Consider the following 25,860-nt stretch of genomic DNA (forward strand, 5'->3'; position numbering starts at 1 on the left):
AGTGCATACTTGACCAGACAACTGAGTGCCATCAGGTAGCCAAAGTGACACATGAAATTAACCATCACCACCTCTTCCAGACCTATAACTAGATTAAGTCCCAACAGGCCCCAAAAGTGAGGTACAAATTATGACTCATGAAGAGGTACACTATACTCTAAAAGAACTGCATGCGTTTTTCAGTTTATATAGACAGAAATTGGGGGAATATGTGTGAAAAGGAAATTAAGAATGTGGAATGCTAGAATGAACATTTGTAGATATGGGCCCACCAATCAGATTCTGGATTCAATATTGTACCTTGAGGGGTTAGAAAGGTCTTTATCTGTGTGGTTGGCTGAAATATGGATCCAAAGGTGGCTTAAATTACATGAGGTCAATATGCCAGAATTGCCATGGTATACTTTAGATAAGGGGATTCAAGGGCCTACAGAGATTGGAATGTTAGGATGGATTTATCATGTAAGACCTACTCACCTGCCCCAGGAATGTGCAGAGGGCACACCTTTCACCAGAACTGTGAGGAATAAAGTTGTGAGACTACCTCCATTATCTCTGAAGAGCTCTGTATCACTCTTTTCTGAAGGGCAGATATTACTGTGGGAATTTCTGTCAGTGAACTGGAATCATTAAACACAATGGGGATGATCAGATCCCAAGTTGGCAGAAGCCACATGGATGCCTCTAATTTCCAAAGACAAGGAGGTCATGGCCACCATAAAGGACAAAAGTCTCAAAGCAGCAATCAAATAGTCTGACCTGCAGAGACATGTGGTGTTGGCTAGTAGGGTTACCTAGAAGGAAAAGAGATGGATAGTCTACTAAATTCTTACTTGATCTGTGTTAGCAGATTTCTAGGTCAAGTGAATAAGTCTAATTTGAATTACAAAATGAGAGAATTGTGGCCCCTTAATCAGTTCTCAGACTTGAGACAGTTTACTCTCAGACTCATAGCCCCTTGAATGAGGGAAAAGCTGGGTCTCCTTGGGGAAGGACCCAGTTACTATGTGACTGTTACCCACCTGTCAGAATAGGGGCTTATAGAGGTCAGGAGACTCATGGAGTTTTATCTCAAGTCCATCTCACATTGTGTCCAGAGGGTCTCCAGACCCATTCTGTGGTTATTTCCATAGTTCTAGAATGTATATTTGGGATAGACATACTCAGCCACTGCCAGAATCCCCACATTGGTTCCCTGACTTATGGAGTGAAGGATATTATGGTAGGAAAGGCCAAGTGAAAGCCTCTAGAATGGCCCCTACCAAGCAAAATACTAAATCAAAAGCAGTAACAGATACCTGGAGGTAATTCATATATTAGTGCAATTCTTCAGGACTTGAAGGATTCAGGGCTATTGATTCTCACCACATCCCCTTTCAACTCTCCTATTTGGTCTGTGCAGAAAACAGATGGGTTTTGGAGAAAGACAGTGGGTTATAATAAACTTAACCAGCTGGTGACTACAAATGCAGCTCCTGGTATCTGGTATTCAGCTATTGGTCTTGTAAATGCTTTTACATAATTGCTGCTAGTAAGGGCCAGAAGAAACTGTTTGCTTTCACCTGGCAGAGTCAGCAGTATACATTCATTGTATTGCCTCAAGGATATATCAACCCTTCAACCCTATGTCATCATCTTATCTGCAGGAAATCTGATCATTCTCCCCTCCCACAGGACATAACACTGGTCCATTATATTGATGATATCAGGTTGATTTAACCTAGTAAGCAAGAAGTAGAAACTACTCTAATCTTATTTGTAAGGCATTTGTGGGTCAGAGGATGGGAGATAAATCCAAGAAAATACAAGGGCCTTTCATTTCAGTGAAATTTCTAGGTATTCATTTGTAGTGGGCATGTCAGTGTGAAACATAATGGCAACATCTGTCCTCTATTACCAAAAGTAGGCACAATGCCTAGTTGGTCTTTGGATTTGAGAGATAACATATTCCTCATTTAGTTGTGCTACTCTAGACCATGTAGTTATTGACCAGAAATGTTTCTACATTGAGTGGGAACTGGAACAACAGGAGGATTTACAACTGGCCCAGCATATGGTGCAAGCTGCTTTGCCACTTCAGTCATGTTATCCAGCAGATACAATGTTGTTGGAAGTGTCAGTGGCAAGTAGAGACACTGAAGACTTTGGAAGGGCCCTGTAGGATAATCACAATCCTTTGGATTTTGGATCAAAGCCTTGTTATCCTCTACAGATAATTATTTTTGGCCTGTTACTTTGCCTTAATAGAGACTGAATGCTTAATCATGGGCCACCAAGTTACCAGGAGACCAGATTTGCCTATGATGAGCTGGGTGTTGTCTGACAACCAAGCTATCATGTTGGGCAGGCACAGAAGTGCTTCATCATAAAATGGAAATGTTATTCAAGATAGGACTCAAGCAGGTCCTGAAGGCACAAGTAAGTTAAATGAAGAAATCACCTATATAGCTATAGCCTCCACTCCTGCCACATTATCTTTTCTTTCCAAGCCCAAAACTATAGCCTCTTGTAGAGTTCATTACAAGCAGTTTACTGAAGAGTAGAAAAATTGGACCTGATTTATAGATGGTTCTGCATGATATGCAAGTATCACCTGATAGTGGATAGCTACAGCACTGCAACCACTTTCCGGGATGTCCCTGAAGGACAATCCTCCCAGTGGGCAGAACTTTAAGCAGTACACTTGGTTGTTCATTTTGCTTATAAGGAGAACTAGCCAGAGGTATATTTGCATATTGATTTAATGGCTGTTGCTAATGGTTTGGCTAGATAGTCAGAGACTTGGAAGGAACATGATCAATAATAGATGGCAAAGAGTTCTGTGGATAGACCTTTATGATTGGGCAAAAAACATGAAGATATTTGCATCCTATGAGAATGCTCACCAGAAGGTGATTTCAGCAGAGGAAGATTTCAATAATCAAGTGGATGTGTTTACACATTTTATGGATACCAGTCATCCTCTTTCCCCAGCCCGTCCTGCCACTGCTCAATGGGTTCATAAAAAGATGATCATTGTGGTAGGGATGAAGGTTTTGCTTCAGAAGTGGAAAGTAACTTTGATATACAAGGATTTTCATCTATATATACTACAGAAAGTGCTGCTCTTCCTGGATGCTGCAATGAACTCATAGGAGAAAATAGCTCTGAAATTATTAGGCATGACTTGTCATGAATTAATTTTATAATCAGGTTCAGAAAAAGTCTAAATAATAATGGGACTTCCTGTTGCTCTTGATTCAGATTGAGAAACTGGCAAGATGGTCACTCAATGTAAGGGTCACAGGATTTATAGCCTGCAATTCATGACAAGTACCTTGTCAGAGGTGACCATACTATTTTCTCCTAGAATTAGACCTGGGATGACTCTGTTAAAAATGTTTGAAACCACTGGGCTTGAATTTGAGGTCAGTCCAAAAATATCAGCTCAGCATCTTCATTTACATGTTCCACCCCAACAAAGATCATCTCAGGGTCTTCACCATCCACTTGTTTGGTTTCTTTCATGCTTTTCTGTGGTTCTGGCTCTTGTACGCACATACCAGTGCTTCCTTTACATAAAATGCAACCTCAGGTGTGCACTGATACTTCTAAATAAATTGAGATATTTCAGGGAAAAGGTCACATCTGGTCCACATCCATGGTGATCTTGGAGCTCCCCGTGTCACACCAGCATTATGGGACTACCCAGGCAAAGACCCTAATGTCTAATTTTTATGGTATTACTATAACTACCCTGGATCTCTTTTAGCTAATACTTGCATGTTAAATTTTTTTATCCCTTCACTTTTAACCTACTTTTATCTTTAAATTTAAGGTGAGTCTCCTGCAGACAGCATATACTTCAGTCAGCTTTTTATGGCCAACTGATTTTTTTTGCATTTTTTATTGTGAAATACAATACATATAATAGAAAATGATAACTTTCAAAGTAAAATTAAACAGGAATTTAAAGAGCAAATTTAAAATAATTTTATGGGCTACTCTTATAACAATTTCAGTTATTTCCTTCTAGCTGTTCTAAACACTGGAGACTAAAAAATGTATATGATCCAGTATTCACGGTCCTTTGTTAAATCCTATCTTGTCTTTTGCTACCTCTCCCTCTCATTGGACCACTATTTGAATCTTCAGGGATATGTGAGCACTGACAACCCTAATTTTTTCATATTGTGAATGGGTGTCAATAGCATGGGAATGGGGGTGCATCAGGTTGATGTTTTTGAAGACACTCTTACCTCTGGGTGTGGGGACATATCTGGCATAGGAATATTCTGGGGTATTTAAATTTCTGAGAAATAAGCAGTGAGTGAAATTTTAAAGAGTCTCAGATAGGGACCTGTGTATTCGTTAGAATTTTGGGGACTAATGTTGATTTGGGCTTGGCATACTGCAGCCATTTGAAATATTTACCTGATGCTTGCAACATAGTAAACTCTAGGAACAAACTCTTGACTCTATTTTAAATATCTTAGCCACTGAACCCTTATTCTGTAAAGTTTCTTTCCCCCCATTTAGGCAAGAAGGCATTCGCAGTCTCTCGATGTCTGGGCAGGCTCCTTCCTGGGAGTCATATCCCTCATTGCCAGGAAGATTCACTCCCCTGGGGTTCATGTCCCATGTAGCAGGGTGGGTAAATAATTTCTTTGCAGAGTTGGGCTTAGAGAAAGGTCATGCATAAGCAACAAAAGAGGCTCTCTGGAAGTGACTGTTAGAAATAATTATAGGTAGAATTAACCTTCACTTTACAGCCATAAGTTTCACAACAGCAAGCCTCAAGATCAAAGGTTTGACTTATTGAATAGGGGGTTCCTAATTTCACACAGACTATATTCTGTCCAAGATAAGCAATGTCTCACATTATCTTCAGTTTGTTGTTCAATCATCACTCTCACTTTTAAAAAATTATCATAACCCAAAACACTCCAAAGCTCTTGTTGTGCCCTAATTATTTATTCCTAGTATTAATGTGGTTCTAGTAAGGTATTCCTATTAAATATAGTACATGGTATGCCATGGCTAGTTTTCCCCATAAACCACTATGTTGTTAACTCTGTACCAGTGTCATACCTTATAAGCACATCATGCAATCACTTATTTATATTTGTAGTGCTTATCTGTGGGATACATGGCATTAAACAACCCCTTTCAATCATGTTCACCTTCAATACAGCACTGATACTTTTAATCACATTAATGAGATTTTGTCACCCCTGTCCTTTCCCATTCTTTTAAGTTCAACTTCATTAACAGGTCTGTGTATATTAGGTAATCATTCCCCTTCTCTAGCTTCTGTCTATATCTGGGTCCTCTATATTCTACATTTTAAGACACTGATTTTACATTATACAGAAAGTTCATATTACTGATAATATGCAATGTCTCTCCCTTTGTGTCACCATTATGTTGTCAGGCTTCATCCATTTTGTCACATATTTCAGGACTTAGTTTCTTCTTACTTCTGCATAATATTCCATCATATGTATACACCTTTTTTTATCCACTCACCTGTTTGAAGGAACTTGGATTGTTTCCATCTTTTCTAACTGTGAAAAGGCCTATAAAACATCAGTGTGAAAATGTGTTTGTGTCACTTCAGATCTTCTAGGTGTGTAGAGAGTACTGGAATTGAAGGATCATAGGGTAACTTAAAATTTAGTTTTCTGAGGAACTGCCAAACTGTCTTCCACAGCATCTGTAAAATTATACATTCCCACCAGAAATGGATAAGAATTCTGACTTCTCCACATCCTTTCCATCTTTTGTAGTTCCCTGTTTGTTTAATGACAGCCATTCTTATTCACATGAGATGATACCTCATTGTGGTTTTGATTTGCATTTCCATATTTGCTATTAAGATTATTATATTTTTCATGCAAATTTTAGCCATTTGTGTTTCTTCTTTGGAAAAATGTATTTCCATATCACTGTTCCTTTCAAAATTGGTATGTTTGTACATTTGTTATTGAGTTGTAGGATATATTTATGTATGCTGGAAATCAGTCTCTTATCAGATATATGATTACCAAAACTTTTCTCCCATTGAGTTGTCTGCCTCAATGTCTTTTTGACAAAATCCTTTGAGCACACAAGCTTTTGATTTTGAGGAGTTCCTATTTATCTATTTTTCTTCTTTTGTTTTTGTGCTTTGGGTTTAAGGTCTAATTAGCTACCTCTTATAATAATTGTATTGAGGATGTTTCCTTATATTATCTTCTAGGGGTTTTACTGTATTGGCTCTTATATTTAGGTCTTTGTTCCAACTTGAATTGTTGTATAGGGTGTGAGGTAGGGATCATCTTTCATTTTTTTTGGATATGTATATCCAGTTCTCCCAGCCTCCTTTGTGGAACAGAGTACTCTGTCCTAGTTCAATGGATTTGGGAGCCTTGTCAAAAATCAGTTGACCAAAAACTTGGGTGTCTATTTCTTATTTCAAGATTTTATTCCATTATCAATATGTCTATCTTTGTACCAGTTCCATGTTCTTTTGTTTTCAATTCATTTTTTTGAGATATATTCACTTACCATGCAGTCATACAAAACAAATTGTACATTTGATTGTTCACAGTACCATTATATAGTTGTGTATTCATCACCAAAATCAATCCCTGACACCTTCAGTACCACACACACACAAATAATAAGAATAATAATTAAAGTGAAAAACAGCAATTAAAGTAAAAAAGAACACTGGGTGCCTTAGTCTGTTTGTTTGTTTCCTTCCCCCATTTTTCTACTCATCCATCCATAAACTAGACAAAGGGGAGTGTGGTCAAAATGGCTTTCCCAATCACATTGTCACCCCTTATAAGCTACATTTTTATACAATCATATTGTATAGTTGTAGTTATAGTTTGATAGTTTCAGGTATTCACTGCTAACTCCCTCAATTCACTAGAACCTAAAAAGGGTTGTCCATATAATGCATAAGAGTGCCCACTAGAATGGCACTCTGGTGGTTTCCTGCATTTGTAGTTTCCTGCTTGTTTAATGGCAGCCATTCTGATTGCTGTGAGATGGTATCTCATTGTGCTCTTAATTTGCATCTCTCTAATAGCTAGTGAAGCTGAACATATTTTCATGTTTCTTGGCCACTTGAATTTCTTCCTCAGAAAACTGTCCTTTCATATATTTGGCCATTTTGTAATTGGGCTGTCTGTACTATTGTCATTGAGTTGTAGGATTTCTTTATATATGCAAGATATCAGTCTTTTGTCAGATATATGGTTTCCAAAAATTTTTCCCATTGAGTTGGCTGCCTCTTTATCTTTTTGACAAATTCCTTTCAGGTACAGAAACTTCTAAGCTGGAAGAGTTCCCATTTATCTATTTTTTCTTCTTTTTCTTGTGCTTTGGGTGTAAAGTCTAGGAAGTGGCCACCTAATACAAGGTCTTGAAGATGTTTCCCTACATTATCTTCTAGGAGTTTTATGATACTGTCTTTTATATGGAGATCTTTGAGTTAATTTTAGTGTAGGTTGTGAACTAGGGGTCCTCTTTCATTCTTTTGGATATGGATATCCAACTCTCCCAGCCCCATTTGTTGAAAAGACTGTTATGTCCCAGTTCAGTGACTTTGGGGGCCTTATTAAAGATCAGTCAGCCATAATCTGGGGGTCTGTCTCTGAGTTTTCAATTTGATTACATTGATCAATATGTCTATCTTTGTGCCAGTACCATGCTGTTTTGACAACTGTGGCTTTCGGAGACACAAACTTAGGGGGTATAAGCCCTCCCACTTCATTTTTCTTTTTTAGAGTGTCTTTAGCAATTCAAGGCATCTTCCCTTTCCAAATAAATTTGTTTGCTAGCTTTTCCAAGTCTGCAAAGTAGGTTGTTGGAATTTTGATTGACATTGTATTGAATCTATAGATGAGTTTGGGTAGATTTGACATCTTAATGACATTCAGCCTTCCTTTCCATGAACATGGAATACTTTTCCATCTTTTAAGGTCCCTTTCTATTTCTTTTATTAGAGTTATGTAGTTTTCCTTGTATAGGTCTTTTACATCTTTGATTAAGTTTATTCCTAGGTACTTCATTTATTTAGTTGCTATTGAAAAATGATATCTTTTTCTTGAGAGTCTGTTCAGGTTGTTCAATTCTAGCATATAGAAACATTACTGATTTATGTGCATTAATCTTGTATCCCACTACTTTTCTAAATTTTATTATTGTCCATGTCTCAGGGTTTTCCAGATATAAGATCATATCATCTGTAAACAATGACAGTTTTACTTTTTCCTTTCCAATTTGAATGCCTTTTATTTCTTTGTCTTGCCAGATTGCCCTGGCTAGCACTTCCAGCACAATGTTGAATAACAGTGGGTATAGTGGACATCCTTGTCATGTTCCTGATATTAGAGGGAAGGCTTTCAGCCTCTCACCATGGAGTACTATGCTGGCTGTGGGGTTTTCAAATATGCTCTTTATCATATTGAAGAAGTTTCCTTCAATTCCTACCTTTTGAAGTGTCTTTATCAAAAAGGGATGTTGAATTTTGCCAAATGCTTTTTCAGCATCTATTGAGATGATTATTGGATTTTTCCCTTTTGATTTGTTAATGTGTTGTAATACATTGGTTGATTTTCTTATGTTGAACCATCCTTGCATGCCTGGAATGAACCCCAGTTGGTCATGGTGTATAATTTTTTTTAAAGTGTCTTTGGATTTGATTTGCAAGTATTTTGTTGAGAATTTTTGCATCTAATTAGGGAGATAGGCCTGTAGTTTTCCTTTTTTGTAACATCTTTGCCTGGTTTTGGTATTAGACTGATGTTAGCTTCATAAAATGAGTTAGGTAGGGTTCCATTTTCTTTAGTGTTTTGAAAGAGTTTAAGTAAGGTTGGTGTCAGTTCTTTTTGGAAAGTTTGGTAGAATTCCCCTGTGAAGCCATCTGGCCCTGGGCATTTATTTGTGGGAAGCTTTTTGATGACTGACTGGATCTCTTTGCTTGTGATTAGTTGGTTGAGGTCTTCTGTTTCTTCTTTGGTCAGTCTAAGTTGTTCATATGTTTCCAAGAAATTGTCCATTTCCTCTACATTATCCAGTTTGTTGGCACACAGTTGTTCATAGTATCCTCTTATTATTTTTTAAATTTCTTTGGAATCTGCAGTAATGTCACCTTTCTCATTCATTATTTTGTTTACATGGGTCTTCTCTCCTTTTGATTCTGTCAGTCTAGCTAGGGGCTTGTCTATCTTTTTGATCTTCTCAAAGAACCAACTTTTGGTGTTATTTATCCTCTCTCTTTTTTTTTTTTTGTTCTCTATGTCATTTATTTCTGCTTTAATCCTTAATTCTTTTCTTCCACTTGGTTTAGGATTGGTTTGCTGTTCATTTCCTAGCTTCTTCAGTCAATTCATTAGTTCTTTGATTTTGGCTCTTTCTTCCTTTTTAATATATGCATTTAGTGCTATGAATTTACTTCTCAGTGCTGCTTTTGCTGCATCCCATAGATTTTGGCATGTTGTGTTCTCATTTTCATTCATCTCCATATATTTACCAATTCCTGTAGCTATTTCTTCTTTAACCCACTGATTGTTTAGGAGCATGTTGTTTATCTTCCAAGTATTTGTGAATTTTCTAAGTCTCTAACGGTTATTGATTTCTAATTGTTTTCCTTTGTGGTCAGAGAATGTGCTTTGAATAATTTCAAATTTTTTAAATTTATTGAGGCTTGTTTTATGTCCCAGTGTATGATCTCTTCTGGAGAAAGTTCCATGAGCACTAGAGAAGAATGTGTATCCTGGTGGTGTGGGATGTAATGTTCTATATATGTCTGTTAAAATTAATTCATTTATCAGATTGTTTAGGTTTTCATCTCCTTATTGGTCTTCTCTCTGATTGATCTATCTATAGGAGAAAATGATGTGTTGAAGTCTCCAACAATTATTGTGGAAACATCAATTATTTTCCTTTAGATTTGCCAGTGTGCCTCTCATGTATTTTGTGGCACTTTGATTGGGTACATAAACATTTATGATTGTTATTTCTTCTTGTTCACTTGCCCCTTTTATTAGTATGTAGTGACCTTCTTTGTCTCTCATAAAATCCTTGTATTTAAAGTCTATTTTATCTGACATTAATATTGCTACTCCTGCTTTCTTTTGGCTGTAGCTTGCATGAAATATTTTTTCATCCTTTCACTGTCAATTTCTTTGTGTCCCTGTGTCTAAGATGAGTCTCTTGTATGCAACATATTGATGGTTCATTTTTTTTTTTTGATCCATCCTGTGAATCTATGTCTTTTAAATGGGGGTTTAATCCATTTACATTCAACATTCTTACCATGAAGGCATTTCTTGAATCAGCCATTTATCCTTTGGTTTATGTTTGTCTCTTGGCTCCACCCTCCTAAAACCTTGGGGAAGCTCCCGGATTCCCTTCCATCTCCGGGGCACACGCTCAACCCCTTCAGAACAGTGTGGTGGCAGCCAGGCTCTCCTCAATTCCCTGGAAATTTGCTCCACCCTCTTTGGGACCTGAGATGGCAAAACTCTTCCAGAGCATCGAGGTGGAATGCCCACCCTCGACCTCCGGGGCAAACTCACCCTTTCCATGCATGTGGGCTGCTCCGCTCTCCCAGCCCGAGACCTCCTGGCTCCAGACCTCAACCTCCATGGCTCTGCCTTTGAAAAGATTTTTCCTTTAATTTTTTCCTTGTCTGTCTCCTCCAGTCCAGACCGGCAATGGCTCTGTCTATAAAGATCTCACAAAAATGCTGTTGGCTTTGCATGAAGCACACAGGGGTCAAAGCCATCAGACAATAGGAGTTTCCACAGATCCTTTCTGGATAATTCCATCTCCAATCTTGGCTTGTACTGAAATGGCGGCTGGATTCCATGTTTGGTTACATCCTCATGTTGGGCTGTAGTTTCTGGGATTCCACCCCCTGGAAGCTCATAATTTTCTAAGCCATCAGCTTCTGGTTTCTTTGAACCCAAGAATTCAGTTCTAAGTTTATCTCTCTCCACTCGCATTTTACTATAAGCTGCAAGGAGAAGCCAAGGTATATCTTCCACAGGTAGTCTGGAGATCTCCTCAGCTAAGTATTCCAGATTATTGCTTCCAGATTCTTCCTTCCATCTGACACCAGGACTCAATTTTGCCAAATTCTCTGCCACTTTAAAACAAGGATCACCTTTCTTCCAGTTTACAACAACATATTCATCATTTCTGCTCAGGGCCTCATCAGAAGTATCTTTAGAGTCCATATTTCCACAAACAGTCTCTTTAAAGCAGTTTTGGCCTTTTCTGTCAAGCTCCTCACAACTCTTCCAGAAACTCCCCATTATCCACTTAAAAAGCCGTTCCAACATGTTTGGTATTTGCAAATTCAGCAGCAAAAGCACCCCACTTCTCTGGTACCAAAATCTGTCGTAGTCTGCTAATGCTGCAGAATGCAAAACACCAGAGATGGATAGGCTTTTATAAAATGGGGGTTTATTTCACTACAAAATTACAGTCTTAAGGCCACAAAGCATCCAAGGTAACACATCAGCAATCGGGTACCCTCACCGGAGGATGGCCAATGGCCTCCGGAAAACCTCTGTTAGCTAGGAAGGCAGCTGGCGTCTGCTCCAAAGCTCCGGCCTCAAAACGGCTTTCTCCCAGGACGTTCCTCTCTAGCAAGCTTGCTCCTCTTCAAAACATCACTCCCAGCTGCACTCCTTTCCTCTTTGAGTCAGCTCATTTATATAGCTCCACCGATCAAGGCCCACCCTGAATGGGTGGGACCACACCTCCATGGGAACATCGCATCAAAATTATCTCCCACAACTGGATGGGGCACACTCCAAGCAAATCCAACCAGCACCAAAACTTCTGCCCCACACAAGACCACAAAGATAATGGCATTTGGGGGACACAATACACTCAAACCGGCACACCCCCCTTTTCTTGGGAAGTTGTGGTGTTTAGTGAATTTTCTCAGCCATTGGACTTATTTCCTTGTGTCTCGGAGCTCTCTTAGTTCTACTCTTGTCTTGACTTACCCAAATTGCATGTCTTTGGGGCTTTCTGTATTGGGCTTCTTAGAGTAATTGTTTTAGAATAAGGTAAAAATAAAGGAAGGATCCTCCTTGCAGATCTAATGGGTTTTTAAATGCTAAGAGACAGGGCATTTAGGGCCATTAAGGAATATTCCAGGGAGCAGAAATAACTGTTTTTCAGGCAAAAAAACCTCATCTTCTGGATTTGCATATGAGCTTGACCCTGCCTGAGCTCTGCCCTTCCCTGTTCTATGTTCACCAGAACTCCAAAATCCTACACTTTTACTTGTGGGTTTTTCTTGCTGTTTTTGCTATTGCTATCTCCTCTCCACTAGGCTGGCTGCTTCTGGATTCTCCAGTATCTGTTTTCAGTCCATCTATGCTTAGAGTTTTGATCAGTAGAATGAGTTTCTGATAAGGGTTGCAACTGCAGTTTTCTCTCCTCATTCCTAGCACTGATAGCCTCTCCTCCACAGGACTGAACCTGACAGGGAGGGGTGTGGGCCTCCCTGGCTGCAAAAACTTACAGATTTTGCTGATCTCAGCTGTCCCACATGCTCATGAGTGTTGTATGAAGTATACCCAAAGTCAGATTGCTCTGTGGTGTCTGGTCCATGCAGTTCCTGGCTTTCTACCAACTGCCCTGGAGGAGTAACTAAAACATGCACCTCACCACTCCACCATCTTGCCCCACCCTCTTTCCATGCTCTTTTGACTACTGTGGCTTTCAAGTCAGGAAATATAAATCCTCTGACTTCATTCTTCTTTTTTTAGAATGTTTTTTTTTTTGCAATTCAAGTTCCCTCTCTTCCAAATTAATTTGTTAACTAGTTTTCCAAGTCTGTACAGTATGTTGTTTGAATTTTTATTGGATTGCATTGAGTCAGTAAATCAATTGGTGTAGAATTGACCTCTTAATGATATTTAGCCTTCCTATCCATGAACAAGGGATATCTTCCCACCTACATAGGTCCTCTTTTATTTCTTTTAATAAAGTTTTGTAATTTTCTGTATTAGGTTCTTTGCATCCTTGGTTAAGTTTCTTCCTAGGTACTTGTTTCTTCTATTAATGGAATTTTTTTTATTGATTATCTAGTCAGATCATTACTAGTATAAAGGAACATTACTGATTTTTGCACATTAATCTTGTATCCCTCACATTTTGCCAAATTTATTAGCTCAAGTATCTATGTTGTCAATTTCTCAGAATTCTCCAAATATACATTCATATCATCTAAAATTAATGAAAGTTTTACTTCCTCCTCTCCAATTTGGATGCATTTATTTCTTTTACTTGCTGGATTGTTCTGGCTGGAACTTCTAGCACAATGTTGAATAGTGTTGCCATAGTGCGTCCTTATCTCATTCCCAATTTTAAGAGAAGGATTTCATTCTCTCACCATTGAGGACCATGTTGCCTTTGGGTTTTTCACATATGCCTTTATCATGTTGAAGAAGTTTCCTTCAGTTCTGACATTTTGAATAGTTTTTTATCAAAAAGGGATGCTGAATTTTGTCAAATGTTTTTGCAGCATCCATCAACTTATCATTTGTTTTCTCCTGTTAAGTTTGTTTATTTGTTGTATTTCTTTGATTGATTTTCTTATGTTGAACCACCTTTCTGTACCTGGAATGAGCCCCACTTGGTTGTGGTGTATAATTCCTTTAATGTGACTTTGGATTCAACTTGCAATATTTTGTTGAGAATTTTTACATCTATATTCATTAGGGAGCTTGGCCAGTAGTTTTCTTTTCTTGTAGTATCTTTATCTGGTTTTTGTGACAGAGTGATGTTAGCTTCATAAAATTAATTAGGTACCAATCTTTCTTCAATATTTTGAAAGAATTTGAGCATGAATGGTGCCAGTTCTTTTTGTGTGTGTTTTGTAAGATTCCCCTGAAAACACATGTGACCCTTGGTTTATACTTGTAAGAAAATGCTTGATGGTTGGATCTCTTGTGATTTGTTTATTGAGGTCTACTATTTCTTCTCAGGTCAGTCTAGGTTTGTTACCAGGAAATTGTCCATTTCCTATAAGTTTTCTAGTTTGTGGGCATACAGTTGTTCATAATATCCCCTTATGAATTTTAAAAATTTCTTTGAGATCCATAATAATGACTGCTGTCTCATTTCTGATTTTATTTGGATCCTCTTTCTTTTGTCTTTGACAGTCTAGTAAGGGTTTGTCAATCTTATTGATCTCAAGGAACAAACTTTTGGTTTTATTTATTCTCTCTATTGTTTTTTGTTCTCCAGATCATTTATTTCTGCTTATATCTTTGTTATTTCTTTTCTTCTACTTACATTAGTGTTAAATTGCTCTTCATTCCCTAATTTAGTCTTTTGTTTAGTTAGACCTCTGGTTTTAGTTACAACTTCCTGTTTTATGTATGCATTTGGAGTTATAAATATCCCACAGGGATATTTACTGCATCCATAGGTTTCATATGTTGTGTTCTCATTTGCATTTCTCTAGTTATTTACTGATTTCTTTTGCAATTTCTTTTTTTACCCACTGATTGTTTAAGAGTGTGTTGCTTAACCCCCAATATATTTTCCTTGCAATTTTAATGGAGTATAATCACATACCATACTATCATCCAAAGTGTACAAAGAATTGCTCACAGTATCATCATATATTTGAGTATTCATCACCAGCATCAATTTTTGAACGTTTTCATTACTCCAAAAAATAGTAAAAATTAAAATAAAAATAAAAATAAAAATAAAAGTAAAAAGAACACCCAAAACAACCCATGACCCTCATACTTTTGGTCATTTACTTTTGGTTCCCATTTTTATACTCATCTATATACCATACAGTGTATAAAGGGAGTGTAAGCCACAAGAATTTCTACAATCACACAATCACACTATATAAGCTATAAAGTTATACAATTTTCTTCAAGAAACAAGGCTTGGGTTGTAGTTCAACAGTTTCAGGTATTTCCCTCTAGCTATTCTAATACACTAAAATTTATAAAGGCATATCTGTATAATGCATAAGAATAATCCCCAGTATGACCTCTTGACACCATCTGATATTTTGCAGCCCTGGAAACTTCATGTAGTTTCATTTATCTTCCCCTTTTGGGTCAAGAAAGCTTTTTCAATACCATGATCCCTCATCTTTGAAGGATCGTGCTAGATATATGATTCTTCCTTGGTAGTTTTTCTGTTTCAGTATATTAAATATATCATCCCACTTCCTTTTTACCTCCATGGTTTCTATTGAGAAATCCACACATAGTCTTACCAAGCTTCCTTTGTATGTGATGTATCACTTTTCTTTTAGTGTTTTCAGGATTCTCTCTTTATCTTTGTCATTTCATAATCTGATTATTAAGTGTCTTGACCTAGGCCTATTCAGATCTATTCTGTTTGGGGTACAATGCACTTCTTGGATCCATAATTTTATGTATTTCATCAGAGATGGGAAATTTTCATTATTTCCTCTATTATTGCTTCTGCCTTTCTTCCCTTCTTTTTCTTCTGGGACACCCATGACATGTACATTCCTGCAGCTTTTTGTTATCATTCAATTCCCAGAGATGTTGCTCATATTTTTCCATTCTTTTCTCTATCTCTTCTTTGGTATGTAGGCTTTCAGGTCTCTGGTTCTCCAGTTCCTGAATGTTTTCTTCTGCGTCTTGTGATCTGCTTTTGTTTGTTTGTTTGTTTTGTTTTGTTTTGTTTTCTGGTTTTCTTCTTCTTCTTCTTCTTCTTTTTTTTATTAAATTCAGTTTTATTGAAATACATTCACACACCATACAATCATCCATGATATACAATCCACTGTCCACAGTATGATAACATAGTTATGCGTTCATCACCACAATCTATCTCCAAACATTTTCCTTACATCAGAAAGAACCAGAATAAGAATAAAAAATAAGAGTGAAAAAAAACACCCAAATCATCCCCCCATCCCACCCCATTTGTCCTTTAGTCTTTATCCCCATTCCTCCACTCATCCATACACTAGATAAAGGGGGTGTGATCCACAAGGTCCCCACAATCCCACTGTCACCCCTTGTAATCTACATTATTATATAATTGTCTTCAGGAGTCCAGACTGCTGGGTTGGAGTTTGGTAGTTTCAGGTATTTACTTCTAGCTATTCCAATACATTAAAGCCTAAGAGGTGTTATCTATATAGTGCATAAGAATGTCCACCAGAGTGACCTCTCAACTCCATTTGGAATCTCTCAGCCACTGAAACTATTTCATCTCATTTTGCATCCCCCTTTTGGTCAAGAAGATACTCTCAGTCCCACAATGCCAGGTCCACATTCATCCCCGTGAGTCATACTCTGCGTTGCCAGGGAGATTTACACCCCTGGGAGTCGGGTCCCACGTAGGGGGGAGGGCAGCGAGTTCACCTGTCGAGATGGCTCAGTTAGAGAGAGAGAGGGCCACATCTGAGCAACAAAGAGGTACTCAGGGGGAGACTCTTAGGCACCATTACATACAACTTTAGACTCTCCTTTGTGTTAATGAGCTTCATAAGGACAAGTCCCATGCTCGAGGGCTCAGCACATCAAACTGCCAGTCCCAATGTTTGTGACAACATACGCTAGGGGATCAGCATCTCAAAGTTTAGAGATAGGCCTTACAATTCAGGGATAGAGTTAACTGCTGTAAGAGCTTTCTTGTGATCTGCTTTTGTATGTCTCCATTGTCTTTCAGCTGTTGTGTTGTGCCTGTCACTTCCATAGATTCTGCCAGTTGTTTTTTTCTTTGAACTTTCAATTTCTACCTTATGTATATTCAATGTTTTCATTATATGCTTCATCTCTTTTGTAAGATCCAAACTTATCCCTAGAAGTCATGTCCCATGTTGCATGGGAGATTTGCACCTTACATCTATCTGTTTTTGAAAGTTCTTGTTCTTTGGTGGTTATTGATTTCAAGCTGCATTCCATTATGGTAAGAGAATGTGGTTTGAATGTTTTCAGTCATTTTAAATTGAGACTTGTTTTGTGCCCCAACATTTGATCTTTCCTGGAGAACATTCCGTGAGCACTAGAGAAAATGTGTATACTGTTATTTTGAATGCAATCATATATTTCTTTTTACATATATACATATATAATTGTAATTAATTTATCATATTGATTTTGCATTTAAAACCTATTTTATCTGATGTTTCTATGGCTACCCCTGTTTTCTTTTGTTACACTGTCTCTGGAATATTTTTTTCCAACCTATCACTTTCAATCTCTTTGTGCCACTAGGTCTAGGATGAGTCTCTTGTAAACAGCACATCAATGGATCATACTTTTTAATCCATTTAGTCAGTCTATATCTTAATTGGAGAGTTTAATCCATTCCCATTCAAATTCATTCCTGTGAAGACAGTTCTTGAACTAAGCTTATCTCTTTTTTTAGTTCTGTTTTTCCCTCCTCTCTCTTTTTTTCCTTTAAGTTATGCTTTATAACACTCTTATGTTGTATATCTTTCTCCAGATCTCTCCTGACTTTTTTTCTCAGTGGGCAGAACTCCATTTCGTGTTTTTTGCAGGGCAGGTCTCTTGTCAACAAATTCTCTCAGCATTTGATTGTCTGTGAAAACTTTAAACTCTCCCTCACTTTTAAAGTATAGCTTTGCTGGATAACGTATTCTTTGCTGGCAATTTTGCTCTTCAGAATTTTAAATATGCCATACCTCTGCCTTCTCACCTCCATGGTGCCTGTTCAGTAGCAGTACTTAGTTTTACATGGTTTCCCTTTTATGTGGTGAATTGTTTTTCTCTTGCTTTCAGGAATTTCTCCTTCCCTTCATTTGACAATCTGATTAGTATATGCCTCAGAGTGGTTCTATTTGGATTTATTCTATTTGGAGTTTGTTGTGCTTCTTTGTATATTTATGTCTTTTGTAAGGTGGGAAGAGTTACCCAATTTTATCCTCAAATTCTCCTCCTAGCACTTTACTTTTCTCTTCTCCTTCTGTGACACTAATTATTGTATTTGTGGACTTCTTTTCTGTCAAAGCATACTTTTCTGGGGTGAATCATCTGTTACTATGGTCATGGTGGCTTCTAAGGGTGGAGATCCTGGAGGAAGGTTGTCAGGAATCCCAGGAAATGAGGTGACTGGGGTACTCAGCAAAGTCCCAGGGGTTACCCCAGATGTGGCCTCTTCCATAGTGGTTGGAGTCAAGTCCCCAAGTGGATAATCACCTCCTGGGGAGGCAGAATCTACAGGAGAGTGAACCATCACTGTTGGTAACCTCCAAGGGGGTGTTTTTACTGCTTGAAGAGCCTGATATGCAGCATCTGTAGACTTCCTCTTTACTTCAGCTTCCTCTTCCTCCAATTTCTTTTTCATTGCAATGTCATTGCAAAGCTCATCCTGTCTGCTATCCATGTGCCCAGCTTGAATTAGTTCTGCATCTCTTTTCAGTCTTCTATATATTCCTGGGTTTCCTTTATTACTTTCTATAACTCTTCAACTTTTTCAGCCATCAGTTTCTGAACAATGACATCTTCAACAGTTTCCACATATTCCCCTTTTTCACTGCATTTCTGTTTTGGGGTCTCAGTGGTCTCTTGAAGTTCTGAGTATTGAGAAGCACAAAGTTTTCAAGAGAACCAGACTGGAGGGTGGCCAGGTTCTGTAAAAGGCTTGATTGCTCTGTTAACTGGTACCCAATTTTGATCTCCACTCCTCATGAAAGAATATGCCAAACACAGGTTCTCCTGGATAGACCATGGCTCTGTGGGGCCAATACTCAGCAGTTTATTTGCCCATTCCTGTTGCCATCTTGGCCCTGAAGTCTCTCTCCCACATTTTTGAAAGAAAGTTTCACCTGATACATAATTCTTTGTTGGCAACTGTTTCCTTAAAGACAATAAGTATTTCAACCCACTGTCTTCTTTCCTTCATTATCTCTGATGAGAAATCAGCACTCAACCTTATTGGGACTTGCTTGTACATAACTCATTGCTTTTTTCTCAGCGCTTTCAGAAGTCTCTCCTTGTACTTTGTGTTCAGTAATGTGATCAATAAATGAAATGGTTTATTTTCCTTAATGCTTCTGATGTTTGATGTTTCTGAGCTCATTGGGTGTGAATATTCATATTTTTTAGTAAGCTTGGGAAGTTCTCTGTCATTATTTCTTTGACTATTCCTTCTTCCCCTTTCTTTCCTCTCTTTTTGGAACTCCTGTAATACATATGAGGATCTCTTTATTTTCACTTTTCATAATTCTTGTTGCTCAACCCTATTCATTTCAATTGTTTTGTCATTGTGTTCAGATTCTTTCTTTGGCCAGCACCAATCTGCCCTTGAAACCTGTCTGGACACTTTTTATTTTTATTATTATGGTCTTCAACTCCAGTAGTTCTGTTGATTCCTTTTAAAATTTCTGCATCTTTACTAAGGTTCTCATTTGCTCATTCATTGTTTCCCTTACATCCTTTAGTTCTTCTCTGTATTTTCCATCAACTTGAGCATTTTAAGATCATTTATAAGGATTTATTTGGCATGTCCACATTCTGGCATTCTTCATTGTTGGTTGCTGATTTTTATCCTTTTCCTTTGAATGGGCCATCATTTCCTGTTTGTCTTGCGCTCATTGCACACTGTGCATTTTAATATGTTAATTCTAATATTTATTCCCTGAAGATGTATGTTTCTTGGTTCTGTAACCAGCTGGTGATAAGAGAGAGATTTTATTGAGCATCATCCCCCCTATCAGGGATGCCTACAGAAAATGAATGCAGTGTACATGTGTCCCCTTGTCATTCTGTGCTGTGTCTTGTCCTGTGCTTTTCCTTCTTAGTTGTTTTCAAGTTTCCCTATTTTCAGGAGTTTCTTTCTCCCCTGTTTCCCAGGAGACAGACATCATGTTCATGGGTGTTTGAAACCCACAAGCCATTGTTCCTGTATCACTGCCTTTATAACTCTTACATGTCTTTTATTGCCTCAAACTACTGTTGCCTGAAGGGCAAATTCTGAGTTGAGGGATGTGATGAAGAAGACTTTCATAAGTCTGTCTCTTCTGCTGAATCAGGGCCAGTCAACCATGTCAACTGTACAGACTGGCTCCAAAATGCCCTGGGTAGAGAACCAGGTAAGTCACCAAGATCTTTCTTCACAGCTTGTCAAAGCTGAGGTCTCTTGGCTTCCCCCAAAAATGCACTCCTTCATCTGTCTCATGCAGACCTGTGGAAGGCTAGTGTCTTCAGCTCACCTCTACCACTCAGGATGGTTTGAAGAAATGGCTGCCACCACTGCATGTGTAGGGTTGGTTGACTCAATGGCCACATTTAGAGAGGGGCCCCAGCAATCAAAAGCCATTAATCATAAGCTGTGATCAGTGCTTGGATGTGCCCTCATTTGATCTTGGCAAAGATTTTCACTTCCCTTTATGTCACCAGCAAGCTTGTCAAGGGTTGGGACCTTTGTGGAGTGCAGCAAGAGTGGGATATGTGTGAAAGTAACCATCTTGAGAAGAGAGCAATTTTCTGTTCTTTACTGTAATTTGTTGGACTCTTACTCCTGCTCTTCCCTGGATGCTGTACAGTATTCCTCTCATTTGTGGAGATTCAAAATAGCTGTTTCAGACAGGTTCTACCTGTATAATAGTTGTTATGCTGGGAGAACTGAGTCTTGGTGTTTGCTCTTCTGCTTCTCACTATCCACTTATCACATGCATCTATATTTGATCCAGCAATTTATCTCTTACATGCTCAAGAAAAATGAGTGTCTAGGTCCACCAACTCAAGTATAGCAATTTTAAAGGAAATTTGTTTTTCACAATAGCTAAAACATGGTAATAAACACAATGTCAAATATTAGTAGAATGAATATCTACAATATGGTCAATAAATCTGGTGGAACACTCCTAGCAAAATCAATCATCCCCAGCCAAAAAAAAGTATATATATATCAAAAGAAGTCAACTACAAAAGAATACATACTATATGATTCTATTTATATGGACATTGAGTATTCATAATAGTCAGTGTCTGACATCAAAAAAAATGGATACTTATGGGAGTATTAAACAAAGAGCAAAGAAATATATATTCAGACAAACTAAAGCTGAGAAAGTTCAAGGCCAGCAACTGAATGGTACAAAAAATGTTGAAATGATTTTCAGGCTGAGGGAAATCATTCCAGATGGATACACTGGATGCAGCAAGGAGTGAAGCACAATGAAAGGGTAAATATATGGGTCCAGGAAGTCAAGAAAATATAACTTGCTAAAGTGCACACAGCCCTTAAGTTGTAGATCCTGCCTAGAAACATAGGCTGTTTGGCTCTAGAGGCAACCAGATTAACCACAATTATTGGCCATCCTCTGTATGGAGGTGTTGAGGGAGGGGAAGCCCTCTGGGGGAAAATTTGAATAGAATGAAACAAAATTACTCTTAAGTACTCAGAACTGTGACAGTGACATAGCAATCATGAAATTTACTTTCATATAAGTCATCTAAATGCATATTTAAAAACAATCACCTTTAAAATAAATCCAGGGCCATGTGGAACAATATCCACATATTTATTTGGATAACTGTTCATATGTGCGACTTGTCAACTAATGATGGAGACAAGATAGAATGTAATAAGTTGAAGATCAGTTTTGAAATCTCTAGGGTAATAGCTAAAATTATTGAAATAAGATTTTATAACTGAAAATCTACTAGATGGTAAAAAATGAAAATACAGTTTATCATCTCAATAGATGAAATATTGGACACAGAAAAGGTAGGACAAATAGCAAACCAAAAGCATGAGAGTAGACAGAAATTCAACATGTGCTACTAATGACATTAAATTTAAATGAACTTAATGACCCAATTATACCACAAACTTTGTCAATTGGAATGAAAAAGTGAAATACCCAACTATAAGCTCTTGATGAGTAATAATACTTAAAATAAGCAGAAAAATATACATGAAAAATAAAATTTTAAGGGAGATGGCAAAATTTATAATGCAAAACAAGCCCCCCCCCACCAAAAAATAAACAGTCATTAATGCTATATGGCTGAATTCTAGTAAAAACAGTAGAGCAGAAGTAGGAAGTATGGCTCCATATAAGAGATTTTTCTTCATGATAAGGAAGTTGATTTAATAGGGTGATTTAACAATTACAATCTCATATGCACTTATCACATAACTGCAAACATACTGCAAGAAATGACATATCACAAAGGAGAATTTTTAAAATTCCAATATCATAGTTGGAGATATGAATAAAATCTAATTATACACAACACTTGAATAACACAATGTGCTAACTTTTCTTAAATAGGACCCACAGATTATTGCTCTCTGTGTACATAAGTTTTTTCAAGTACATTTTTGGCATATATCAAAATAGTCCATTTACTAAGCCAAAAATCAACATGCTTCAGTTGTTAAAATGATAATGACTATGTTGTCTGAGCATAGCTGAATTAAACTAGAAGTTGATGACAGAAATGTAATTAGAATTTCTAAGATGGAAGATATCTTGCTTTCCTAGAGCCATCTCAAGGCAATTAGCTATTTGAAATTAAAACAGTGCTCTATTTTTATGCCAAGGTTTATATGTCAAGGGGTTTTCTCTAGTGCCTCTGCTTCCCTACATTTTAAACTAAAACTGAACAAAGATGGCCTGGTTATAAAACAGAATGATTACTGCCATGGTCTTAATCATCTCAGGTTCCCACTCACCCTTGCCTGCACCTGAAGCATGACTGGATCCTTACCAGAAACCCTGCCTTTCCTCTCCAGTATAAAAGAAGACAGTATTAACTTGTAAGTGTTTGATGTTACTGTTTTCTTCTTTTCCTCCTCTTTACCCCCCTCCATTAATCACTCCAACTCTCTCCTGCACTACTATTTTTTAATAAAATTGGAATAGAAAATACTGATATGGATGTTACTTACAAAATGAGACCAAGCCAATGTATTATTTTATTATTCATTGAATTGAAAAACTCAGTCCCAACAGTTTTAAGCAGAATTGATAATTGTTAATGAAAGTTCAGAGTGGTTGGATTATAGTGCCTAGTGGAACTGATGTCATCAAAACTGGGGGCTCCTCTTGCTCCCCAAAGTTTCAATATGAAGATTACTAATTTAAATATTTAAATACATTTAATTTTGTTTGGCTCCATTTATCTTAAGAATTGCATACTTTATTGTCATTGCTATTTAATTAACAATTCCACAAATATTTGCCTATTATCTTCTCTTTGCTAACCTCTATGCTACATATTCAGGTAGTACAAAGTAAGTAAGTGAATCCTTGTGATGAAAATAAGATATATACATGAGCCCTTATACTTCAGTTGTAATTCTAGGCATTTCTCATAGCATGTTTTGAAAGAAAATATAAGCATTTTTCTGTAATTTATACACACAGCTTCTAGCCCTTTCTGTGCATAATTCACTCCTAAATATTTTGAAATATTGACTTAACTTTAAGTATACTGTTTTATATGGATATGTGGATTAAAAACATGAATGGAAAATTATACCAATAATTCTTTATATTGAAAATGCATTCTTTACATATGCATTAAAATAAATGATATTTTCTTTTATATTTGTAGGATGCGATCACTTGTGCAGTATTCTAGTTAACCCGGGAAAACTTTGCTGTGCAGAGATCTTCCTGCCACTTGGCAATCTGCAAGTAAAGAAATGATCTAAGTTTTAAAATCTGTATACAAATCATTTCAGAACACTTTATAATGTTGTAATCTTTTTAAAAGAAAATACCATTATCAAATGCAGAGCCCTGGATTTTCCTCTTACACATTTTTGTGTGTTTAAAAACAATAGTACTATGGGTTTAGGATAAAAGAAATGTAAGTGTTGAAGGTATCACATAATTGCTTTTGTCTGTGATGGCTTTTTTCCTACTGATTTATTTTTCCTCAATGTAGACACCTGTGCCAGTTTGAATGTATTATGTCCCCCCAAATGTCATTATCTTTGATGTAATCTTGTGTGGGCAGACCTATCAGTGTTAATTAGATTGTAATTCTTTGAGTTTCCATGGAGATGTGCCCCACCCAACTGTGGGTGATGACTGTAATTGGATAATTTCCATGGAGGTGTTGGCGTGCCCTTTCAGGGCAGGTCTGAATTAAATTACTGGAACAGTGTATAAGATCAGACAGAATGAGTAAGCCAGTACACCCAAGAGGGACAGTTTGAAGAATGCACAGAAGCTAAGCAAGTAGCTGCACATGAGAGGCAGTTTGAAGATGGCCATTGAAACCAGACTCTTGCTCTGAAGAAGCTAAGAGAGGACAAACACCCCAAGAGCAACTGAGAGTGACATTTTTGAGGAACTGCAGCCTACAGAGAAATGTCCTGGGAGAAAGCCATTTTGAAACCAGAACTTTGGAGCAACTACCAGCCACATGCCTTCCCAGCTAACAAGGTTTCTGGACACCATTGGCCATTCTCCAGCCAATGAAGGTACCCAATTGTTGATGACTTACCTTGGGCACTTTAAGGCCTTAAGACTGTAACTTTGTAACCAAATAAACCCCCATTAGAAAAGCCAATCCATTTCTTGTGTTTTGCATCCCAGCAGCATTAGTAAACTAGAACAGATTTTGGTGCCAGGAGTGAGGTGCTGGTGCTGCTATGTTTGCAAATATCAAACACATTTGGGCAACTTTTTAAATGGATAAGGGGAAGATTCTGGAAGAATTGTGAGGAGCTTGATAGAAAAGACCTAAATAGCTTTGAAGAGACTGTGGATACATGGACTCTAAAGGCACTTCTGAGAGGCCTTGAACAGAAATGATGAATGTGTTTTTGTAAACTGGAAGAAAGGTGGTCTTTGTTTTAAAGTGGCAGAGAATTTGGCAAAATAGAGTCCTGATGTCATATGGAAGGAATAATTTGAAAGCAACAACCTGGAATACTTAGCTGAGGAGATCTCTAGACGACATGTGGAGGATGTACCCAGGCTTCTCCTTGCAGCTTATAGTAAAATGCAAGCAGGGAGAGATAAACTTAGAACTGAACTCTTGGGTTCAAAGAAACCAGAAACTGATGGCTTGGAAAATTACATGCCTACAGGGGGTGGAATCCCAGAAGCTACAGCCCAATGTGAGGATGTAACCAAACATGGAACCCAGCCACCATTTCAGTACAAGCCAAGATTAGAAAAGGAGTTAAGCAGAAAAGATTTGTGGAAAGTCCTATTGTCTGATGGCTTTGAACCCTGTGTGCTTCATATGAAGCCAACAGAATTTTTGCAATATCTTTACAGACAGAGACATTGCTGGTCTGGACTGGAGACAGACAAGGAAAAAATTGAAGGAAGGGTTTCTTCAAAGACAGAGCCATGGAGGTTGAGGTCTGGAGTCAAGAGGCCTTGGGCTGGGAAAGCAGAGTGGCCCACGTGCATGGAAAGGGTGAGTCTTCCCTGGAGGTTGAGGGTGGGCAGTCTGCCTCAATGCTCTGGAAGCGTTTTGCCACCCCACATCCAAAAAAGGGTAAAGCACATTCCCAGGTAATTAGGGAGAGCCTGGCTGCCACCCAACTGTTCTGAAGGGGTTGAGTATGTGCCCTGGAAATGGAAGGGTATCTGGGTGCTGCCCTGATGTTTGAGGAGGGTGGGGCCAATGTCTCCCCAATGTGTGAATATGTTGGAGAATGTGTGGATATGTTGAACTCATCCCAGCATTTGGAGATGAAAGTACTATCAAAAGGCCCTTAGGACTCCCACCCTGTCAAGCCCCAAGGATGCAACATCATTCTGTTAATGACTCTCAGACTTTGAAATCCAAAGAAGTTTGTCCTGTGGGCTTTGGGAACTGTTTTGGTCTCTTAAACCCTGTTTTCCTTACTATTTCTCCTTATGGCAATGGGAATGTTTATCCTATGAATGTCCCT

General features: G+C 37.8%; 1 long non-coding RNA gene across 1 annotated transcript in view; it reads left to right on the forward strand.

Moving 5' to 3' along the window:
• LOC119511122 overlaps nt 1–22,752 on the forward strand; it is a 52,810-nt gene extending 30,058 nt beyond the window's left edge. The window contains exon 3 of the long non-coding RNA XR_005212155.1: nt 22,657–22,752. This is a non-coding gene — a long non-coding RNA (uncharacterized LOC119511122). The remainder of the gene's footprint in view (nt 1–22,656) is intronic.
• The last annotated feature ends 3,108 nt before the right edge of the window (nt 22,753–25,860 follow it).

This window comes from Choloepus didactylus, chromosome 16, assembly GCF_015220235.1.
Source record: "Choloepus didactylus isolate mChoDid1 chromosome 16, mChoDid1.pri, whole genome shotgun sequence".
Taxonomy (NCBI): domain Eukaryota; kingdom Metazoa; phylum Chordata; class Mammalia; order Pilosa; family Megalonychidae; genus Choloepus; species Choloepus didactylus.